The sequence below is a fragment of the Homarus americanus genome, unplaced genomic scaffold (assembly GCF_018991925.1).
Source record: "Homarus americanus isolate GMGI-L3 unplaced genomic scaffold, GMGI_Hamer_2.0 scaffold15894, whole genome shotgun sequence".
NCBI classification, from domain to species: Eukaryota; Metazoa; Arthropoda; class Malacostraca; order Decapoda; family Nephropidae; genus Homarus; species Homarus americanus.
The window spans coordinates 1623472-1648979 of record NW_024754249.1 but is presented as its reverse complement, the minus strand read 5'-3'; positions in this window follow the sequence as shown (position 1 = coordinate 1648979).

Here is a 25508-nt window from a genome sequence, read left to right as displayed (position 1 = left end):
CTAATTAATGGCTAAAGACTACGATGGTTAAAGACTACGATGGTTATTGGGGAAGACTATTGATGGCTAAATATTCATTGGAGGGTTGAAGACTATCAAGGGGTTAAAGACTATTGGATGGTTGGGGAAGACTATTGGATGGTTGGGGAAGACTATTGAGGGTTGGGGGAAGACTATCATGTTGGGGGAAGACTATTGGATGGTTGGGGAAGACTATCAAGGGTTGGGGAAGACTATTGAGGGTTGGAGAAGACTAACAAGGGTTGGGAAGACTATCATGCTGGGGAAGACTCAATCAAGGGTTGGGGGAAGACTATCATGTTGGGGAAGACTATTGATGGTTGGAGAAGACCATCAAGGGTTAAAGACTATTGATGGTTGTAACATCATCAAGGGCTGTAAAGACTATCAAGGTTGTAAAGACTACCAAAGGTTGTGGAAGACTATTGAGGGTTGTAGCATTACTGGTTAAAGACTATTGATGGTTAAAGACTATTGATGCTAAACACTATTGATGGTTAGAAGACTATTGAGGGTTGTGAAGACTATCAAGGGTTGGGGAAGACTATCAAGGGTTGGGGAAGACTATTACGGTTGGGGAAGACTATTGGAGGGTTGGGGAAGATTATCAAGGGTTAAAGACTCATTATGTTGGGGAAGAAGACTATCAAGGGTTGGGGGAAGACTATTGAGGGTTGGAGAAGACTAATAAGGGTTGGGGAAGACTATCAAGGTTGGGGAAGACTATCATGGTTGGGGAAGACTATCAAGGGTTGTAAAATATTACTATTGATGGTTGGAGAAGAATTATCGTATGGGTTGGGGAAGATACGATGCTGTAAAGACTATCATGGTTGTGGAAGACTATCATGGGTTAAAGACTACTGGTGGTTGTGTAAAGGACTATCAAGGGTTGGGAAGACTATTGATGGTTGGGGAACACTATCAAGTGCTGCAAGACATTGGCGGCTGGAAGCATCATCAAGGCTGGAGAAGACGTATCATGGTTAAAAAGACTCACATCAAGGGTTGTGGGCGATTATCAAGGGTTGGAGAAGACTAACAAGCGGTTGTAAACACTATCAAGGGTTGGGAAGACGCTTATCGCGTTGGGGAAGACTCATCAAGCGCTGTGGAAGCACTTGGCTGATGGTTGGAGAAGACACATCAAGGGTTGCGGCACTACCGGCGTTGGGAAGACCAATGGGCGGGGCCAACACTATTGATGGTTAAATAACGGCCATTACAAAGACTACGATGGTTGTAAAGACCATTGGAGGCTGAGAAGACTCATCAAGGGTTGGGGAAGACCATCAAGGTAGCTGGGGGGAAGACCATCAAGGGTTGTAAAGACCATCAAGCGGTTAAAGACTATTGATGGTTGGAGAAGACTATTGAGGGTTGGGGAAGACTATTGAGGGTTGGGGAAGACCATCGAGGCTAAAGACTATTGATGGTTAAAGATTATTGATGGTTGGGGGAAGACCATCAAGGCTGGGGAAGACTATCGGCGGCTGGGAAATACTATTGATGGTTGTAGACTATCGGGCGGTTGGGGAAGACTATTGAGGTTGGAGAAGACCACATTTAAGGGTTGGGGAAGACCATCAAGGGCTGGGGAAGAATTATCAAGGGTTAAAGACTATCACGGGAAGACTATTGATGGTTGGAGAAGACTACCGGGCGGCTGGGCAAGACTACTGGCGCTGTGGGCACTTATCAAGGCTAAAGACTAATGCCGGAAGACCACATTGGTTGGGGGAAGACCATCAAGGCTGGGGGAAAGACCATTGAGGCTGGAGACACCATCAAGCGTATTAAAATATCATCGGGCGGTTGGGGAAGACCATTGCCAGTTGGGGAAGATTATTGATGGTTAAAGACTCATCAAGGTTGTGTAGACCATTGAGTGGGTTAAAGATTATCAAGGGTTGGGGAAGCTGACCACTTGGTTAAAAGACCTGCTTATACAAAACACCATCAACGGCTGCGGGGAAGACTATTGAGGGTTGTAAAGACTATCAGCAAGCAAAACGTTGAGGCCGAAGACTATCAAGGGTTGGGGAAGTCTATTCACGGTTAAAGATCACGAGGTTGGGGTGACATCAATGGTTGGGGAAGACTATCGAGGGTTGGGGAAGACCATCGGGCGGGCTGGGGAAGACTATCAAGGAAGGGGAAGACCATCATGCTGGGGGAAGACAATCGCGCTGTGTGTCTACTGGCGTTAGGTATAACCACCATGGTCGGGGAAGACTACCACAAGCTAGGAAGACTCATCATGGGGTTGGGAAGACCATCAAGGCTGGGGAAGACCATCAAGGGTCAGGGAAGACAATCAGGGTTGGGGGAAGTTTATCAAGGGTTAGGAGAACTATCATGCTGGGGAAGTCACCAAGGGTTGTTAATTATCAAGGGTTGGGGAAGACAATCAAGGGTTGGGAAGACAATCAAGGCTAGGTGGAAGACAATCAAGGGTTGGGAAGACTATCAAGGAAGGTTGGGGAAGACCATCAAGGGTTGGGGGAAGACTACCATGCCAGGGAAGACTATCAAGGGGTTGGGGAAGACTATCATGGGTTGGGGGAAGTCTATCAAGGGTTGGGGAGAACTATCATGGTTGGGAAGAACTATCAAGGGAAGACTGCTGCAAGCTGGGGAAGACTGGCCCCTTTGGGGAAGACTCATCAAGGGTTGGGGGAAGACTACTGGCGGCTGGGGAAGCAACGCGGTTTGGGGAAGACCACGTAAGGCCAAAGACCATCAAGGTTGGGGGAAGACTATCAAGGGTTGGGGGAAGACTATCAAGGGTTGGGGAAGATATCAAGGGTTGGGGGGTGACAATCAAGGGTTGGGGAAGTCTATCAAGGGTTGTAGAGAACTATCAAGGGTTGGGGAAGAACTATCATGTTGGGGAAGACTATCAAGGTTGTGGGAAGACTATCAAGGGTTGGGGAAGACTATCAAGGGTTGGGGGAAGACCATCAAGGGTTGGGGGAAGCTCATCAAGGGTTGGGGGAGAACTATCAAGGGCTGGGAAGAACTATCAAGGTTGGGGGAAGACTGTCAAGGGTTGGGGAAGACTATCAAGGGTTGGGAAGACTATCAAGGGTTGGGGGAAGACTATCAAGGGTTAAAGATAATCAAGGGTTGGGGAAGACTATCAAGGGTTGGGGGAAGACTATCAAGGGTTGGGGAAGACTACTGCTGCTGGGGAAGACTACTCAAGGGTTGGGAAGACTATCAAGGGTTGGGGAAGACAATCAAGGCTGGGGAAGACAATCATGGGTTGGGGGAGAACTATCAAAGTGCTGGGAAGGAACTATCGCGTTGGGGAAGACTGTCAGGTTGTAAAGACTGTCAAGGGTTGGGGAAGACGTCAAGGGTTGGGGAAGACTGTCGGCGTTGTGGAAGACTGCTTAAGGGTTGGGGGAAGACTACTGGCGGGGTTGGGGAGGACTGCCGGCGTTGGGGAAGACTACGCGGTTTGGGAAGACTATCAAGGGCTGGGGAAGACAAGCGGTTGGGGAAGACTGGTGGTTTGGGAAGACTATCAAGGGTTAAACGCCAAGGGCTGGGGAAGACTGTCAAGGGTTAAAGACTACATCAAGGGTTGGGGAAGACTGTCAAGGCTGGGGAAGACTGCCGGGCGGTTGTGGAAGACTGTCAAGGGTTGGGGAAGACTGCCGGGCGGCTGGGGGAAGACTGTCGGGCGGTGGGCAAGACCGTCAGGTTGGGGGAAGACCGTCGGGCTTGAAAGACTGCTCATGGTTGGGGAAGACCGTCAAGGGTTAGGAAGACTGTCGGCGCTGGGGGGAAGACCATCGCGGTTGGGAAGACTGTCAAGGTTGGGGAAGACTGTCAAGGGTTTAAAGACTATCAAGGGTTGGGGGAAGACCGTCAAGGGTTGCAAGACCTGCTGCGTTTAAAGACTACTGGCGGTTGAAGACTGTCAAGGGTTGTGGAAGACTGTCATGGGTTGGGGAAGACTACTGGCGCTGGGGAAGACTATCAAGGTTGGGGAAGCACTATCATGGTTGGGGAAGACTATCAAGGGTTGGGGAAGACCGTCAAGGGTTGGGGAAGACTGTCAAGGGCTCGTGGGTGAATTATCAAGGGTTGGGAAGACCGGGCGGTTGGGGAAGACTGTCAAGGGTTGGGGAAGACTATCGGGCGGTTGGGGAAGATTAACAAGGTTGGGGAAGTACCATCATGCTGGGGGAAGATAATCAAGGGTTAAAGACCATCATGGGTTGGGAAGACCATCGCGTTAGGGAAGACCATCGGCGGTTGGGGAAGACTATCGCTGCCGTAGTACCATCAAGGGTTGGGGAAGACAACGAAGGGTTGGGGAAGACTATCAAGGGTTGGGGAAGACTAATGGGCGGTTGGGGGAAGACTACTGGCGGTTAAATAATGTCAGGTTAAATATAAATCATGCTGTAAAGCTCATCAAGGGTTGGGGAGAACTATCAAGGGTTGGGAAGAACTATCAAGCAAGTTGGGGAAGACTAACAAGGGTTGGGGAAGATTATCAAGGGTTAAAGACTATCAAGGGGTTGGAAGAATATCAAGGGTTAGAGAAGACTATCAAGGGTTGGGGAAGACTATCAAGGGTTGTGTGTCCATTAAGGTTGGGAAGACTGTCAAGGGTTGGGGATGACCATCAAGGGCTGGGAAGACTATCAAGGGCTGGGCAAGACCATCAAGGGTTGGGGGAAGACTATCAAGGGTTGGGGAAGACTGTCGGCGTTGTAAAGACTACGATGGTTAAAGACTACGCGGGTTGGGGAAGACTGCTGTCGGGCGGTTGGGGAAGACCGTCAGGCGTTGGGGAAGACCATCAAGGGTTGGGGAGAACTACTGGCGGGTTGGGGAAGACTGTCAAGGGTTGGGCATGGGTTGGGAGGACTATCAGGGTTGGGGAAGACTATCAAGGGTTGGGCAAGATTATCAAGGGTTGGGGAGGACTATTAACTGATGGGGAATACTATTTGGGGATGGGAAATATTGGTGAAAGGCTGGGGAGGAATATTAGTGTATATATTATTATGTTTTTATTCATAATAAAAGTCAAGAGATGGAAGGAAGGAGGGAGGAGAGGGAGGAGAGGGAGAAGGAGGGAGGGAGGGGAGGGAGGGGGAGGGAGGAGGGAGGGAGGGAGGAGGGAGAGAGGGAGGGAGGGAGGGAGGGGAGGTGGAGAGGAGGAGGGTGAGGGGAGGAGGGAGGAGCGGAGACCAAAGAAGGAGACGGAGGGAAGTGAGTAAGCGGTCTGGCCTGCCTCACCCCACCCCGTGCCGTAGACAAGTCTTGAACAGCAACTCTAAGAGTTGTTGTGCTGGAACATAGCTCTTGACATGTCATAAATTGATAGTGACAGAAGACTTGTGCGGTTGATGAGGACCGCCAACATGACGTCACAGGAGGCTGTTTCTAAAGATGCTGTCATTGGCTGTTGAGTGCCGCCAAAAATGACGTCACAGGTTGCTGAGTGTCCAAAGATGCTGTGATTGGTTGGAAGACAGACAAAAATGACGCCACCCTGAGATTCTGAGATGATTGGTACTGGGACCTCCAATAAGATGACGTTTCAGGTTGGGATTGTCTAGAGAACACTGTGATTGGCTGTTTAGGACCGCCTACAGATGACGTCAGAAGAATATTGCTACATATGATTGGTTGAAAGAGACCCAACATATTACGTCAAATTTGACGTCACAGGTTAAAGAGTAACTTGATTGGTTGTCCTTACTGCCAGCTAGATGACGTCCAGGATGAAGACTAAATGTGATTGGTTGTTGCTCTACCCTCAATTGACTGACGCGTCACTAGTCGGAAAATGTCATAGACGGTTGGGTTCAGGCCAACAATACGCGAAGATAACCTGACGTCGAGTTATAAACTGTGATTGGTTGTCGCTTCTACTCCAGCTCGGTGACGCTAGAAAAGACTAAATGTGATTGGTTGTTGCTCTACCCTCCAATTAGATGACGTCACCAGTCGGAAAATGTCTTAGAGATGATTGATTGTTCAGACCCCTAACAATATGACATAATATGATGACGTCACAGGTTAAAGTAACTGTGATTGGTTGTCACTTACTGCCAGCAGATGACGTCAGGATGAAGACTAAATGTGATTGGTTGTTGCTCTACTCTCCAATTAGATGACGTCACTAGTCGAGAAAATGTCTTAGAGATAATTGATTTGTTCAGGACCCTCTAACACAACGCCGACGTCAATTTGACGTCACAGGTTAAAGAGTAACTGTGATTGGTTGTCACTTACTGCCAGTTAGATGACGTCACAGGCGGAAGACTAAATGTGATTGGTTGTTGCTGTACCCTCCAATTATATGACGTCACAAGTCGGAAGATGTCTTAGAGATGATTGGTTGTTCAGGACCTCTAACAATATGACGTCAATTTGACGTCACAGGTTATAATAAACTGTGATTGGTTGTCGCTTCTACTGAAGCTCGATGACGTCACTGAATGAAGACTAAATGTGATTGGTTGTTGAGCTTCCAGCAAGCTAGATGACGTCACGGCTAGAGCGTAACTGTGATTGGTTGTTGCAGATGCCGCGAGCTAGATGACGTCACAGGTTAGAGATTATTGATTGGTTGTTGCATTTGCCGCAGTGACATCATTCAAAATGGCGGAACCCGCCTTATAAATAGCTGTTGAAGACTTGGTCGCACTCATCTATAAAAAAAAAGATGTATATCTTTGTTGCACCAGCCTCTCAAGAGGAGGTTTGATTTACATTGCACTGAAGTCAAAGAAAAAATATTAATGTTTCGTGTTTTATATGACAATAATATAGTTTATTTCCTTTAATATATATTTTTTACATATATGGACTTAAAAATATTTTTTTTAATAATAAATATATTTATATATATATATATATATATATATATATATATATATATATATATATATATATATATATATATATATATATATATATATATATATATATATATACATGTTATTTTAATACTAATAATGCAGTATATTATTATTATTAAAAAAGAATATATTATACTTACGACTTTTATACAACAATATAGTGAGTTATTTACGTCAATTGAGAAATAATTTAGTTTATAAAGGAAGAATTTATGTCAAATAAACCCCACCCATGTACCACCCACATAGTTCTCCTGGTCTGTAGGAGAGAGAAAGAGACCTTGAAGCGAATTTCCTCTACGCTTTCCCCCTTATCATGCCCACCATCACTACACTTGATAGACACAACATGCAAGATGTATTCTAGCCATCACGACCCAGAATACTCTAAATTACCTCCACTAAAAGACATAACCACAAGCTTGTAGGATTCCGACTCAGCAAGATGAAATGGGATTCTCGATATAATTTTTAATAATCCAACATTCAATTACCTCTGATGCAGAAACATTAAATTTATAATATTTACAAACTTAATTCAGTCTAACAAACGTAAAGACAATTATATGAAACTAATCACTAATACACAGAAGAAATCGATCGATCATTATCCATACTAGCAAAACTGTACCTGATTTCCACTACCATTATTAAATTAAACATCATAAAGACACAACCAGAGAGAATACATTTATATAACAAAAACAAAAGCAATTTCCTATACTGCTATGACTCGGGGGGTAATATTACTTACGTTTGTCTTGTATCAATATTTCACGATCTTTTTGAAGTGAGGAACGCGTCTTTTATAGAGCGTTTGAAAGAAATATTATTCACTTCAAGACAGAATGAGAGGAGAGGTGTTTAAAAGGGCTGATATGTGAGGACACTTACCTGGAGTTACTTTACGTCACTGTAAAGGTGGGGGCCATTAACCTGTATCCAATTATCCAATACCTCTCCTCCTCTTCTCTTCCCACTTATTATCACCAAAATCTTCCTTCTATTTATTTCTTCCTACATTCTACCATCACATCTTCCTCTTCCTCCTTCCCTCCACTCCTCCATAAATTTAACCTTCACCTCCTTCCATCCATTACATAGACAGACATCCTCTCTTTGTATTTTACCATCCATATCCTCTTTCCCCATCCTTTCCAATCTTCCTTTTCTCTCCAAATCACCCCCTTCTTTCCATTTTCTCCTTTCTATTCCTCATCTCTTTCTTCCTTTCTACACTTCATCTCTGCCTCCTTTCTTCATCAATCCTTCTCCTCCCTTCTGTTCTCTATTCCAGTTCTGTCTCCTCCTATCATCCTTTTTCCTCATTCTCATCCTTCTTCCATCAATCCTCCTCAATCTTTACTAATCTCGTTTCTCTCTCCTGTCCTTCCCACCTAGCTTCACCTTCCCTCCACCCACCCCTTCTTAACCACCACTCTTCCTTATCCTTCCCACAGCCAAACACCACCCTTCCTTTCATCTCCACCCATCACCACCCATCACCACCCACCCTTATTCACGACCACAGTACAGAAACACATTGATAACACTCCTCCCCCCACCCCACCTCCCACCTGCCACCCCACCTCCTGGCTCCATTCTGTGTCTCTACATGTTAGGCCCAGCTGATAGCAACGGCGGCCCAGATGATAGTTGCAGCCCTGAGATAACGAGCAGTCAGTCAAAGAAGGAAATTGTGTTGGCTGTCTGATGGTATTTTTTATGCAGACTGAAAAGAAAAACTGAAAAGAAATATAGGATTTTTTTGTACGAACCCAAAAGTGCCTATATAGTGTACCTGTTAATGCTTAAATAGTAAAATCTAAAGTAAGCTTAAAAAGTAAACCCACAGGTTAAAGAAAACCAAAGTCATATAACAAAGCCAGAATAAGGCATATACAACCAATGATAAGCGTATATTGTAGGCTCTTGAACCCCTACAGCCTTACCTTTAGGGAGAACTGAACCTGTGAACTCAACACCAGTGAACCTCCACTAACTCCTGTGAACCTGAACCCAGAGACACCTGTGAACCTGAACCCAGACACTTCAGAACCTGAACCCAGACACCTGTGAACCTGAACCCAGACACCTGAACCTGAACCCAGACACCTGTGAACCTGAACCCAGACACTGTGAACCTGAGTACACCTGAGAGCCTAACACATGTGCCCAACAGAGAGAAACAGACAGACAGTAGTGGTGCAACAAACAACATTAGACGACAGACATAGACAGTCGTGTAGCAGACAGAAATAGCAGACAGCAGACAAACAAAGAAAACTGAAGAGCAGACATTAGCAAGCATTTCAAGCATCCCATTCCGAGTCACAGGCTCTTTGTTCTACCACCCCACCACCCCAACCCCCACCCCAACCCTCCCCCAACAATGACTCTTGCCTCCTCCCCGCACCGCTTGGAACCAGTAATTATCTCCGCGAGGTCGGGATCGTCCGGGGATTTTTTACCTCCATTTGAGTCTTTAATAGAGAGGTCGCAAGACACGCCACCCACCTTGTGTTGTAAATGTACAGGGGTGAGTATAATTTGTTTTGGTCTTAAGAAACAATTAGACAGACAGACAGACAGACAGACAGACAGACAGACAGACAATGTTCACTGAAACCCAGGATAGTGAATGCACCAAAGTTGATCTGGATGCTGGCCACTGGGCATTCCAATTCCTCCTCGTAAAAGAAAACAGAACAGTCAAAAGTTGTGTTAATACTAGAAGAAAAAGTTTCATTAAGTTGGTAAAAGAGAGACGAAAGAAGGAGAAAGTTTAAAAAAAAAACACATTTACTATGAACTATAAAAGACAGGTATCATATTCACGGGCAGAATTCCTCAAGAGTTGATAAGAGAGACAAAATATCACTGAGACAATGGGAATGAGATACAGGGTAAGAGGGAAACTAATGACCGTCCACAGTTATTAAGGATGACCTATAATTAAACCACACTGAAACAGAGACACATCTAAGGGCACCCACTCGCCACTTCACCTACGACCCAACACTGATCACCAACACTGTATCGACGTCCCGGTAAGACCACCCCAAGACCGTAACCCTTTCTCCCAATCCCCATCTCGAGTTAGGTTTCTCTTGTAGCAATTTTAGGCAATACGACGAGACGACTAGAGGAACACTGGTCAGCCACGAAAGATAAATCTGACCGAAATAAAACCAATTACAAGAAATAACCAGACATGAACATATTGGCCTTTAAAACCAAAAGGAAAGGAAAGGAAAGGAAAGGAAAGAAAGGATAAGGCTAGGTACGCATACAAACAAACTCAAAACAATCCTAACAAAACAAAACGAAAAATTACCCCCAAAAATCTTCAATGAAACTTCCAGCAGCAGTCCAAGAGTCTCGCTGGCCGATAACAACACACAATCTCTGAGAATCCGGACGCCGGGATTGACTGGCTCCACATTGCTTGCTGTCCGGAGATCCCAATACTAAAGTGTTCTCTTGAGAAGTCTATCCCCTGCTTCCTATAAAAGACTCCACACCACGAGGCCCTCAGATAAACTACTAATTTATTCTCTGATCTTTCCCATTTAAGGTGGAGAGAGGAGAGAGAGAGAGAGAGAGAGAGAGAGAGAGAGAGAATAATCAGAACGACGTGTAAGATATGAATCCATACTTTTCCTGGCCCTATCATGAGTTGGAGTTGTGCTTCATGTAATTCCTCTATAACAAAAAAAGACACTGAATTATACCCTTCAATTCATAACTCAAATCAACTCTTCCCATCCCATCCCATCACCATCCTATCCCATCACCATATTCCATCACCATCCCATCACCACAACCGATCAACAAAAGCTTACATTTACTACACTATAAGACACCACCTCAGTACCCCACTAACTGATGTCTGTTGTATGAATGTCTGTAATATGGCGGCGGTGTATTGGGGACAATCCACATTCTTCAAAGTTTTAATGAAAGATTAAATTGAAGATGTGGTAAATATATGAGAGAGAGGTGAGGTGATATTCGAGGTAATTTTATTTTCCACATTCATTAAAAGTTCTCATCAAAAGGTAAGTCTTGTGGCTCAGGTGTGTTTTAGGTCACCATATACAGTCTTCTCTCTCTCTCTCTCTCTCCTCTCTCATTTTTCTTTCCTCCAACCCATCATTGTGTAATTCCTCCCCCTCCCCAAACTCCTGGTTCGTCTTGCCCTTAACAGCCATGTGCGTTAAACTCGGCTTTTGGAGGGATCAGTCCGTAAAGAATAAAGCCTGCAGCTGACCTTGGAAGACAGGATATGTGATAAGTGTATTAAAAAAAGTAATCAATGGACCTATTCTTCCCTTTAAGGAGGTGACCTTGAGCTTGGGGTGCGTATATATATAACTGGTGTAATAACTGTAAAATAACTGTATAATAACTGGTGTATAATAACCGGCATAATAACTGGCGTATATTAACCTGCGTACCCTAAGAGGAGGAATCAGTGGACGTTATCTATAGCTCTTGTGAAGAAAATGGTGACGACAAGAGCTCTTATCTATACTCGGATGCGGGGATTGACTCTATTAAACTGCGTGTGGTATGACGTCGACGGAAAACAAAGAGCATCTGCCTTATGACGTCGACGGGAAACAAAAGAGCATCTGCTTCTGGCGTCGACGGAAACAAAGGAACATCTGCCCGGCAGTCGACAGGAAAAAGAGCATCTGCCTTATGACGTCGACGGGAAACAAAAGTCCATGACAAATCTCAGGTCTCTGTACCTTTGAAGCCATAAGAAGAAGAGAGTCAAGATTAAAGAACTTTTCCCTCAGAAGAAAGTTCACCTGTAATGAGGTTGTGTATCTGGCTGCCTCGGACGTCTTAGGGGTAGTCGAGAATAGGGTTAGTTAGGTTGTGACTTATTACTAACCTTTGACCTCCAATGATTTTTATACAATACAATATTCTGCCAAAACATATTTCTATTTTTCCTGGTAACACGATTCCATTATCTCTCTCTCTCTCTCTGTGTGTGTGTGTGTGTGTGTGTGTGTGTGTGAGCAGAGGCAATGCACCAACTTATTTTCTCTCCAACATCAAAGAACATCTTAGACCAAAAAATAATAACGGCAAAGTCAAAAGAAAAAAAAAGTTCAACAATATCACCGACTTTCATCTTTTGTTAAGTGTCCCGGTTCAAATAAAAGTCAGAGGCGCTGTTTTGTGTTTACTTACTGTTCGGACTTTTATATTTCGAGGAACAAAAATAAACAGAAAAAAAACACAAAACACAATAACATTTTTCAAGGAGGTTGTCTGGCTTCCGGCGTCACTTAGAGATGGTGAAATAATATTTTGGTAATATTCAAATTTTCAGAACACAAGAAGATGTGAATTACAGCTTAATGAGTTTTTTTCTTAAAGTTTGAACGACTATGTGCATTTTATCAATACACATGTGCGCTTTATTTCATTCATATGTGTGGGTGTGGTGTGTGTGTGTTTGTGTACGTGTATGTTTTATTTTCCTTACGTATTACCTTCCTTGAACCTTTTACCACCCCTCACCCTCTCTCCCTTACCTCCTCCTTTAAACCTTTCTCCTCCCCTACCTTCTCCACCCCCCACCTCCCAAGCAGCCAAATTGTGCCACAATCGCTAATTTGTTGGTATTTTGCTGACAGGTAGGAGCGTCAGCAATATATTTGTGGCTTCTTTTCATCTGATGGGGAGAGGGGGGTGGGAGAGGAGGGGAGGAGGTGAGTAGTGAGTGTGAGGTTAAAGGTTAGAAGAGATAAAAGGAAGAGGGAGAGGTGGTGGAGATGTCTGATACACCAATACTCTTTTTCTGGTGGTAAAGTGAGAGAAAGGAAACTGAAAAGAGGAGGAAGGTGTGTGTGAACCTAAAATACAACTCCATAATAACACACACACACACACACACACACACACACACACACACGTACAACATGAACGTGTACTCGTATAAGGAAAGGAACAATAAGAATGGACGAGCAGTTGCCAATAAACACGAGTCTGGGAGAATTGCTCGTGAGGACCAACGCACGTACACATATACGTATACATACATACATACATACATACATACATACATACATACATACATACATACATACATACATACATACATAATATCCTGTCAGGTGGAGAGAGCAAACTTTTAAATAAGTGTTATCACCTAAATCTATTCTACAATACAAACTAATAGTTGTTATCAGAACACAAGAAGCTCGCCTGGTGGTACATGTCTGTCAACCAAGTGTTACCTGTCAGGCAGGTAACCAGGTGGCACCAGCTGATCATTCACAGGAAATTGAGTTACTCCAGCGTGTTGCTTCATTGCTGAGCTATAGGTGTGAAAGACCAACCTAACGTGACCTGCATTCCCTAGAAAGTAGGTCAAGGGGACACAGTCTGAGGAGAGGTCAATCAGGGGTCATGAGTAGGAGTATTTTCATGACGCCCAGTAATTCTTGCGTGTGTTTGTGACCGAATTATCCCAGAGGTGTGAGGTCACGGCGGATCACTGATGATGATATGAGATGGCGTTTCATTACTGATTGACGACTTAAAACATAAAAACTGGCCATTTTGTTTACAATTAAAACAACTAAAGTAACCACTACAAATACCACACCTATAACGACTATAACAAACACAATGACTACAACCACAACAACATCAACCACTACTAAAACAACAACAACTACAACTACTAAAACGACCACTAACCACAACAATTACAACAACAACCACCACCACCCCTGAAGCAAAACGATATCGAGAGAGAACGATATCAAATTAGAACGATACCAAATAATAACACCATCAAGTGTAACAAGATATCAAAACAGAACGATACCAAAAAATGAATAAAGCAGAAAATTAGAAGAAAGAATGAAAAATAAAGCAACATGTTAAGAGAGAGAGAAAATAATGATAAAAGAAGAAGATAAGAATAAGGAGAAGAAGTGATAGATATACAAAAAAAAGAACCAAAGAAGAAATCACAATTGAAGATAAAAAAAACACAGTAAAACAGGAGAAGAAGGATAGACCGATAATGAGGGAATAAGGGCAAAAGAAAGTAAAGCAGCGATTTTCTCAGTAGATTATCTTAAGCTTTAACCCAAAAACCCCGGCACTAAGCTGAGGCGTCTTAAGAAGAACTGCAAGATAAGAAACACCAACTTTTTGTAACTGTCTTGTGAAAGTTGTGTGTGTGACAGAGAGAGAGAGTGGGGGGTTCAGTCATAAAACATCACCTGATTACTTCATGTTTAAAAAAAAATAAACTAATTCCCCCAAATGTTTATAAAAGAATCAGCTGACTCTCTCAATGTTTACGTTCAAGACCACCAGCTGATTCACCCACACACTACGTCATGTCATTCCCCCCAATACACACACACACTAAGCCACTGTCGGTATGTTAGAAGCTCTCATGCCATCCTCTCATTAAATCACCAAACAATTACTGAATTACGGCACATGTTATACCACATTTATATAAATACTGTTTTAATTGTCCAGCGCTCAAACTTCACTTGAAAAATAAAAAGAGTTGGCAAGAGCAAGGGGCCATTAACGTAGCTATTAAGTTTTTTCTCTCTCCGTGGTGAGAGAGAAGAGAGAGAGAGAGAGAGAGAGAGAGAGAGAGAGAGAGAGAGAGAGAGAGATAAAATGGAAAAGTTTGTAGTCAATTTAACTCTCAATAAAATCTTACCTGGCGCTGTCGTACCGAACAACGTATTAAAATATCACAAGATCTCCTTAGGCACCGAAAGTCTCTCTAACAAGCTCAGGGAAACGCTCGCTCGCGTGTGTGTGTGTGTGTGTGTGTGTGTGTGTGTGTGTGTGTGTGTGTGTGTGTGTGTAAATCTCCTCCCTTAGACTTATTCAACACAACCTCTTTCCGCCTGTTTTTCATTTTACAACATGAAGTTCCCACAAACCTCTATTGTACTCTTCCCTACAGCAAACAAAAAAATTCCAGCCGACCTCCTCTGCCAAGACAGCACACCATCTTCCATTTACTTCTAAGGAATCGACAAACCATTTCTAGGCCAACGCTTACATCACCTTACTCTAAATGGCAATGGTTAAGACAACTTTTTTTTTCCCCACCTTGCATTAACTCTTCACTTCGGTAGGTCAGTCACCATGGTCGACCCTAAGACCATAATCCTTCTGATCAGGAATATTAGGGTAATAATTCATGCTCCGTTATAGAGACCAGAGATAAGCCTGGGGGTGTTTAAGCTCCGTTCATCACATCCCTGGATCATTAATCACTGACTATGAGCTGATACGTGAAGCTTTATTAACACAAGTCACCCTGGCACCTTATAATAATTTCATTTATAACTTATTTATTATATATTTTTAGGAAATAATCTGTATTTACATAACGATTGCAATATTTTTTTCCTATCAAGTGAACATAACAATATGTGATATACGCTTCAAAAAAAACTATCATAAGAGAAACATTTCATCCCGCGGTCAGTGCCACTTTAAATCTCAGGACAGAATTCACAAAAAATAAATCCTATATGTTTACTACAGAGCTTCATCAAAAACCAAACCTAACCTAACCTGACCTCGCCTGACCTGACCTGACCTGACCTAACCTAACCTAACCTAACCTAACCAGCACCTCTCTGATTTTTAGTCCTTCAGTGCACCCACAGTAACACTTACATACCAGCCCACATTATTTCACCATTCACTATACAGTTCTAGTACAGTGAATGAACACGAAATCATAAGTGAATAACACACACACACACACACACACACACACACACACACACACAGAGCATAACAACCTGCCAACCTCGCCATTTACAGATCTATAATCCCTTAAGAAAATCATTCCTCCATCAACTTTCAACTTTATCCTTAACACCTACGTAAGCGCCTCTCTCTCTCTCTCTCTCTCTCTCTCTCTCTCTCTCTCTCTCTCTTACCCAGTTCGCTAAAAGGAAACACATAACACGTTCAGCTCACCATTTACTCTGTCGGGTTCTGCATCACTACACCACACCCACCACACCGAAAAACACATACCTCGACCTACTCTTCCACACTGATGCAACCAAGCCTCCGTCCTGGTGTGTGTGTGTGTGTGTGTGTGGGTGTGTGTGTGTGTGTGTGTGTGTTTGTTTTCATTCACTCACACGACCCCACCTGCAAAGCCTCTCCCCACTCCCAAATATATACAGCACTCTAGAACACCTCTCCATTTTTCACTCTGTCTTGCTCCCACTCTCCCTCTCACTCTCCCTCCCTCTCATTTTGGATTTAGCGATTACTCACACCGACAGCCTGGGTGCTCAAATATCTATCCATAATGGACTCTGGAAACCGATCATCATTTCATTTAACGATAAAAAATAAAGAACGACTGTGTTTCTGATGACGACAGCAGCTAAAATAAATTACTGGATATATCATTCCCGCAATAATAGATGGAATAACAGTGAAGCTCAATATACAACACAGAATAGGGAAAAATATAACTACTTTTAGTGAAGTGTTTTTCATACCGAGTAATACAGTGTATGTGGAGCCAGTATTGTAAATTTCAATAAAGTTTTAAATTTTTTGGCGAGTGTTGGAAATTTTACCAACGGGTTTGTAAATATCAACAGTATTTATTAATGTTTACCAGTATTGTGCACCATTTATCGCTATTATGTATGAAGTCTTTTAAGTTCAAACCATTATATATCAGGACTGTACATTTCAAACCTCTTTTCACCCTTACTACAGTAGTCTTTAAAAGCGTTAGGTATGTAGTTCTCTTTAGCTATATTACTGACGCAACACATTAAAATACTATGGGCTATTATTTTACGTTGTTAAAGAGAAAATGCCAACTGCTTTAGGCCAACAGTTAAGAAAACAAACTTCCTGACTGTCACCAAAAAAAAAAAAAAAAAAACTCACAGAACATCCCAACGGTGTGAGGGAACTGGGTGGACACAGAGGTCACAGATCTGCGCCACGGACACCCCCAATCTAGGTGTGAATCGGTACCTAATTTTATAGTAGGGAAGCTAAGGCTGATAGGAAGTACTGTACTGCCTCCTTGTGTATCTAAGTCTTAGTATTCAGTGTGCTGTATCCTCACTGCCTTTAACTGGTGCTCTTTCAAGTCCACTAGAAAACACGACGAAAAACATTTGCATAAAAGAAAAATGTATATACAGTATTACAGCCCCGAAATAACTCTGGGTTTTTCTGCATGTCAAGGAATTCCCTCAGGATATGCACATTTAAATTATATCAAGCATTCTCAAAACCTGAGAAACATTCCACACACTGTAGGAATTGTTCTACGTGAGGAAGATCTTGGGTCGAGTTCTCAAACGTTCTTTTGTTAAATTCCCCCCAACTGGGTATGTTAAAAACTAGTTATCTGGCTCATTTAAGCAGCGACACAAACCACACGTTCAAAATGGCGTTACAAATAGCACTGCTCACCACCTAGTCCGGGTTTTATTAAGTTTAATAGGTAAGTTTCCCCCGTAACTGAGTACAAGAGAACCCAATCACTCACACTAGTCTCGAGTAGAACAATGTCGCCATCTTAACTACCTAACCTAACCTAACCTAACCACCATGTTTGTGATGATAATTGAAAGAGAAGCGTACTCACTTTCATTTATTTTCAAGGAGGAAACTTAACTAATACTCTGGGAAAATGACAAACATTCCCGAATAGGCGGCGTCGGCACTCAGGCTCCAAGTGACACAAGTTCCGTCATCCTCCCTCACCAACTTTATACCATTATCGGTTTTCTTGACGCTGTCGCCCCTCCTGTGTAGGCAGCCCACGCATACTGGTCTTATAATACCAAGCTGTAATCAACGTTCTCATTGTTAATGACTCAGCTGTTTAACGAAAGTCAGTGAAATTACTGTAAAAAAAAAGTGCCTTGTTTTTTTGGAATCCATAATGAAGAATTTGGTAAAGTTTCCCATCAATGTCAATGAAGGTTCAAGATTCAAGTCTAAACTACCAACATTAGTCTTCTTGTTTACCTACAGATGGCGCGCATTCCTGTACCATTTCCCAAAGTGCATTTACAGAATAACAACATTAACAGATAGGCTTAACATTCCTCAAAGTGTGCTGGTTATTATTATGTAAATCATTTGTCACTCATCACACGGTATCTCGTATATTTTACCAAACCATAAGAAATAAAGATTTACAAACTGAAACTAAGACCGACTAAGGGAAGAGTGATTACCCATAACGGTGACTAGACAAGAAATTAATTTGACGATGGTTTATGGTGGTTCAGACTCAAACCTCGAAGCTTCACTATAACTAACGAGGAACTTTAACCAAATTCTTCATCGTGGATTTCTTTGACTGTACACACGGACAGACACACAAACACTACAATTCCATTACACAACAATCCATGTGTGCCATACAGGTAACAGCCAATCAAACTACTTCTAGTTTACCAGAACGATAATTTAAGTATATTTTTGTCTTTGATTTTAATATGTCTGGTGAGAAACTCCTCGATGTAGACAGAAGACAGACAGACAAAGAGAGATATAGTTGTGTGCACGCGACTCCCACAGAATACGAGTATTCCTCCCAGGTCTCCACTCGCACACGCGCGCACACACACACACCAACAGGTAGTCATGATATCCTCCAAGGCTTTCAGAACACATACATATTCATGACAGGTCTGCACTCACATACATATATAAATAGCCACACACACACACGCGCACGCACACACACACACACACACTGACCCTTTTCAGCTCTCCTCTGGCCATCACCCATTTGACCTCATCCTTACAAATTTGGTGAGCTTCTGCACCATCCTCGACACCGGCTCCTACTACCACCCGAGATCCCTCGTCCGAGAATTGCTGTTCGACACCACAACCGCATCCAGCCCATACGAGCACGAACTGATCGCTATAAGAACAGCCCAGTCCCAACCATTGTAAAAATTATCAATAACTTGTAATCAACCAGTGTGTTTACTCCCCGTAAATTCTACCTTTTTGCACTGTCACCTAACCGAACCTATTCCCCACCTAGTCTTTAAATTTCATATTTATATCACTTATGTTACTTGTATATTATTTGTAAATCAAGAAACCCATTCCCCAATTATGCAACTGTATATTTTCAGCTTTCCGGCTGCCATGCTCTTTCAATAAGCCGTTAATTATTATTATTATTATTATTATTATTATTATTACTATTATTATTATTATTATTATTATTATTATTATTATTACCATTATTATTATTATATCTACACCAATACAGTTATGACGTGCACAACGAGAATCAGGAGCTACATAAAGATTTATGACACGTCCACACTTACGTATCCAGTATGTGTATATATATATATTTACCTACATACAATACACACACACACATACATACAAATACATATACCATACACACACACATACATACATACATAAGCACATAACGAAAATGAAAAATTTATCCCAGGGGCCATAGAGACAAAGAGGATGCGGCACAGTGAATATGAAGTCTTCCGTACACGAGGGAGCAGTCTGGTCGGCACTGCACCTGACCATCTTCATTGCCCCAACTGTAAAGGGCAAGGAATCGCTCTCTGCCAAGTGGGTTTATCATTACAACAACAACGACGGTCTTGGTAAACACGGGAGGATATCTGTGTTACCTGGAAGTTAATTCCTCCCTCAACACACTCAAGAGTGACAAGACTGACTTAAGATGTTGACAAGAGAATCCACTTGTTATTCTAAAGTCTATTACACGAAATGTCTCTCTCCTGTCCTCACCATACCTCTCTCCTCACCTTTCCTCTCTCTCCTCTCCTCACCACACCTTTCTCCTCACCTTTCCTCTCTCTCCTCTCATCTCTTCTCCTCCCTCTCCTCCAACCAGTGAGTCCAGGGTTAATGAATCACCATCCCTGCCACTCTGCCATGACTTGTATTACACCTGTACTGTACCAGAATATATCTCCTCTATTAGTTTCATAGTTTTACCACTGTAGCCGCCAGTTGCTTCACCAGATATTACATAACTGTATTAGTATTACCAGTGGGTGTTTAGTCCTGATATACCTAAGTGCTGTTCCCCCTCTCGCTCACACACACACACACACACACACACACACACACACACACACACACATCAACAGGTAAATATAATGTGTACATGGAGGTTGCCAGAACATGTAAATATTCATAACATGTCCACACTCACAATTACATCTCAACAACTCTAAATTGACCCCTTCCCCCCCCCCTGTCACCCACATGCCCTGCCAACCCCTCCCTACCTTCGACACCCCCCCCCCACCGGCCACTACCGCTGTTGCTGTCAATACCAAATAACAGGAAGCTCTGAACAAAAAAAAGCACAATTTTACGCTTTCGATTAATTTTTCCTCCCACTTTTCCCTTTTATTTGTGAGAGAGAGAATGTGTGTGTGTGTGTGTGTGTGGGATGTGTGTGTGTGTGTGTGCGTGTGTGTGGGATGTGTGTGTGTGTGTGTGCGTGTGTGTGCGTACAAAGGAATGGCTGGTTATAAATCACCACACACAAGCATACACAACCACAATCAAACAACATACAAACAAACACACAAACGAGCAAACCAAACCAAACAAATAAAAACGAGATGAATAGCGCCTCTTTTTCCCTTCACCTCCTCCAAAATGCTCTGCGTAAAAGAGACTACGTCAGAATGCGTATATAGCCAAGCGTATGTGATGCTCCTTTGTATTAACCTCGTCAAACCATTTCCGAGAAGGTCTCAATGTGTCACCCTGAAGTAGGCCTATAGTCTTATTGTTGTCCATTACGCTTCTTTCTTCCGTTCCATCCTGCCTAAAGGCTATAACGGCCGTTCCATCACGGCTGACACCATTTACGATCGTTCCATCATGCTTAACACCTCTTACGGTCGTCCCATCATGTCTGACACCTATTATGGTCGTTCTACAATGTCTGACGCCTCTTACGGGCATTCTATCATGCCTGACACCTAAGATCGTCCCATCACGCCTCACACCTCTTACGGTCGTTCTATCATGCCTGACACCCATTGTGGTCGTTCTATAATGTCTGGCGCTTCTTACGGGCATTCTATCATGCCTGACACCTCTTACCGTTGTCCCATCCTGCCTGACACCTCTTATGGTTATCCTATCACGCCTGACACCTCTTACGTGTATTCTATCATGTCTGACACCTTTTACGGCCATCTCATCATGCCTAACACCTCTTACGGTCGTTCCATCATGCCTGTCACTTCTTCCCCCTCTACTTCGTGACGCACGGCTGCCCATCATCACAATTCAGTCGTTTTTTATGTGACATTCACGTCGGAATTGTGTCAGCTATTTCTCACTCTAATGAACTGTACAGGTGTGTGTGTGTGTGTGTGTGTATGTGTGTGTGTGTGTGTGTGTGTACCGTGTGCACTCGTGTAAGAACAGGATAACGTGTGTAAGTGTGCATACATGTACGTATGTGTTCATGTGCGCGTGTAACTCTACGTGCACATGCATAATTCATCCCACGAGTTAGGCTTGGCTGGAGGAAGCAGTGATAACTTACTCGTAAAAACTTTGCCTTAATTGTCCACAGTGAGTGTCCTGCGTGTGAACAAGGTCAGTCCCTTTCCGAGGGTCTTTTCTAAAACAACTCGACGTTTGTAACATTAAACAAAGGAAATAAACAAATACACGCGATCGAAGAAAAACAAATAAATAAACGCGACCGAATAAAAAAAACACTCAAATAAACACGACCGAAAAAAACAAATAAACATGACCGAAGAAAAACAAATAAATAAACACGACCGAAACTTGCTTGAAACTTTGGTACTTGATGTTTACCAAGACGGGAGACGTGAGGTGAGGTGAGGTGATGTAAGGTAAGGTAAGGTGAGGTGAGGTTAGGTTAGGTGAGGTGAGGTGATGTAAGGTAAGGTAAGGTAAGAAAAGCTCACCTGGGCGACGGACTGAACCACTAGTGTAATAATTTCTACCTAAACTCCACCTTTGTCATCCTTACCTGGAGAAAAAAAAACATTAGATTAAAAAAAATTGAGTGAAAACAAAAGAAAAAACAATAAATATGTATAAAAAACATAGTGTTTGATCATAAAACAAAAATGTTAACATAAAACATATTTATTTTTAAATATATTTACCTTCAATTTAATTACGCAGGTTTCCGAGTTAAGTTAATAGAGAATCTCTGAATGCATTTCCACTATATGTACCACTAAAAAATTCATGAAATATCGAGTTACCTCAGAAAAAAATAAACAGAATTAACGATGACAATTTTTACACAGAGTTGGACCATAAACCTCGTACGATATGACAGCCAGAAATAGGTGAGTAACGCAGACATTTAACGAGTGATCCAGACGTGGTTAGGTGAGGTGAGGTTAGGTTACGTTACGTTACGTTAAGTTAGGTTAAGTTAGGATAGATTAGGTTAGGTTAGGTCCACGTGACACTTAAAACAGATACATTAAGTTAGAGTTGAATTTATATAGCCTTTAAACCAACCCAGAAAAAAGTATCTCTTCTGAGCCTTTGTATTTAATTACTGACACACAGACAGACAAACACAGACATAAAATAATATACTAGTAAAAAAAACAGACACCACGAATTTAAAAAGAAATCAATCAATAAAATTCTAAAAAAAAAAGATAAAATACATAACTGTACCAATCACCAAAAATGACAGGTGCTTAAATGGCTGGCCGTATGACACCTGTTTTGATGTTTTGATACGTAACTGTTAACGAGTATGCCGGGGAGATGGGGAGGGGGAGGAGGGAGGTGAGAAGGAGGAGGAGAAGGAGGGGAAGGGGAGGGTAGGGGGAAGGAGGGAGGGAGGAGGGAGGGAGGGAGAAGGAGGGAAGGGGGAGGAGGAGGAGAAGGAGGAGGAGGGAGAAGGAGGGGGAGGGGAGGGGAGAGGAGGGAGGGAGAAGGAGGAGGAGGAGAAAAGGAGGGGAGGGGAGGAAGGGGAGGGAGGGAGGAGGGAGAAGGAGGGGAGGGAAAAGGTGGGAGGGGGGTAAAGGGAAGGTGAGAGAGGGGGAAGGGTAAAGGAGGGGAGGGGGGAAAGGGAGGCTCGGCATACATGGGTCATATCAAAGGGGTTTCAATGACGTATTCCTTAACAACAACAATAACAACAACATAAATAAATAAATAAATAAATAAATAAATAAATAAACAAATAACCCCCACAAACAGTCGACTAAATTTGTTAAGGCTCTCAGTTCGCATCACAGTAAACAGGGCCCATCTTCTGACCTCCAGGCTAAATAAGCTTCTTTGGCCAAGCAGAGAACCTTTACATACAGCTTGATGAGGACGCTTCCCCCTCTTACCGCCTTAAACCCTATTTCTTATTCCCATCACAACAACCTAAACCTTTTGACTCTTTGGTTTATCCAGGACTTGTAATAAATGGTCTTCAAAATAATCAGACTATATTCCTACTGAATTTTAGGTTAGGTTAGGTTAGGTTTATTTACGTGCAGTAGACACACAGAGACACACACACACACACACACACACACATCAAGACTAACATCCACATAACCAAAACGAAACGGCATAATCCAATCGTTCCAAGACCTACCCCTACCCACCCACCCAAACACTACACATCACAGAACAATGGCCGATACTTGCGCTCGTCCACAGCCTACCTACGTCTGTAACTCCCCCCTCACCTGCTCTTGTTAATGAGGAAATATTGAACTAATAATACCCAGGGATGGAGAGAGGAAGGAGGGAGAGAGGATAGGAGGAAGGAGAGAGAGAGGATAGGAGGAAAGAGGGGGAGGGAGGAAAGAGAGGTGGAGTGAGGAATCGAGAGAGAGAGAGAGAGAGAGAGAGAGAGAGAGAGAGAGAGAGAGAGAGAGAGAGAGAGAGAGAGAGAGAGAGAGAGAGAGATCGGCAAATTTTGAGCAGGTGAGGATAATTAGCAATAAATATCGGCCAGGTATCCAACCTGACAGCGGCGGAAAATCACAAAAGGGCGAATACTGAAGTGGATAAAAACACGACACAGCACATCCTTACCTGTTATAGAAGTGTCCAATCATAAATTAATGGAAGCGAATTTACCAAAGCGGATTGAATTTCGTTTTTTTTTGTGTGTGTGGGGGGGAGGGGGGAAGTGGGTAACAAAGTGGCAGTGACTCTTCATAATATTTAATCTATCGCTCAGCTGATTATTGTGAACGATGAATTTACCCAATCAAGTTTTTTCCCTCAAGTTAGCAATGATTCGTAAATAAAACCCGCTTAAACTATCGCTAAACTGGTAATTGCGAGAGGTGATTGATTGTTATAGCCACCGAGTGTTAGGTAAAGATAACAAGCGTGATTTACTGAACCGAGTGGGCGTGTTATTAAGCAGCGTTACAACTCGAGTGATTGTTTCGGTGAGTTGTGTAATTAGCGTAATGAACGTTGTAATGAGTTCTGTAATTACTGAAGTGAACGTGTTAATGAAACTATTAACTGGAATGAACGTGAATAATGAGAGATAGTGAAGTGAATATTTTAGTCAATAATATGATTGAAGTGAGGGAGTTAAAGGGGATACTGAATAATTTATTGTGAAGATATAATGAAGATAACGGTTACTATGTAAATTAAACGTATATATGAAGGTAATTTACTGATTTAAATTATTAGTGAACGTATAAACACACACACACACGGTAATCAACACAGGTAGGAATTAATACAGCTTAACAATAACATAACAAGACTCTGAGCGTATGATTTCACAACAGGTCAAACACGCGATACACTCCCGAACATTCCTATATGTGGCATACGTAGTCGAGGAAAAGTAGCATTGCAACTATATCAAAGTGGTTAAGGAAAGTACCACTATTAAATAATTCAGAGAAACTTAGGAAGAAAATGCTACTGGATATACTAATATGAGTTTATATTGTAATTTTAAAAGGTAAGGTAAGGTAAGGTAAGGTGAGGTGAGGTGAGGTGAGGTGAGGTAAGGTGAGGTAAGGTAAGGTAAGGTAAGGTAAGGTAATGATAACTCCTTCAAGTTATATTGTGGGAAATTGTTCGGTGATGACTGGTCGAAGTGCGTCTCACATTTCGAGTATTTGAGGAACACTCTGCGCCAGGTGGGCTGAATAGAAGTTGAGATGCTACCAGGGTGTTGAGAGGTAGGACGAACTGCAGGAACGACACGAGGAGGAGGAAAAAACTTCTGACAGGTGTTGGTGGCAGGTGTTGGTGGCAGGTGTTTGGTGGCAGGTGTTGGTGACAGGTGTTTGGTGGCAGGTGTTGGTGGCAGGTGTTTGGTGGCAGGTGTTTGGTGGCAGGTGTTTGGTGGCAGGTCTTTGGTGGCAGATGTCAACTAATTAAAGGTATCATTTTCACATCTGAGGGTTGGCGACTACGGCCCACCGCTCCAAACTTTATCTGTCTTTATCAATCGTCCCAAATTCATCATCATACCGAGGACTAAACTGTTACACTTCATTCATCCATTCAACAGGTGTGATAAAATAA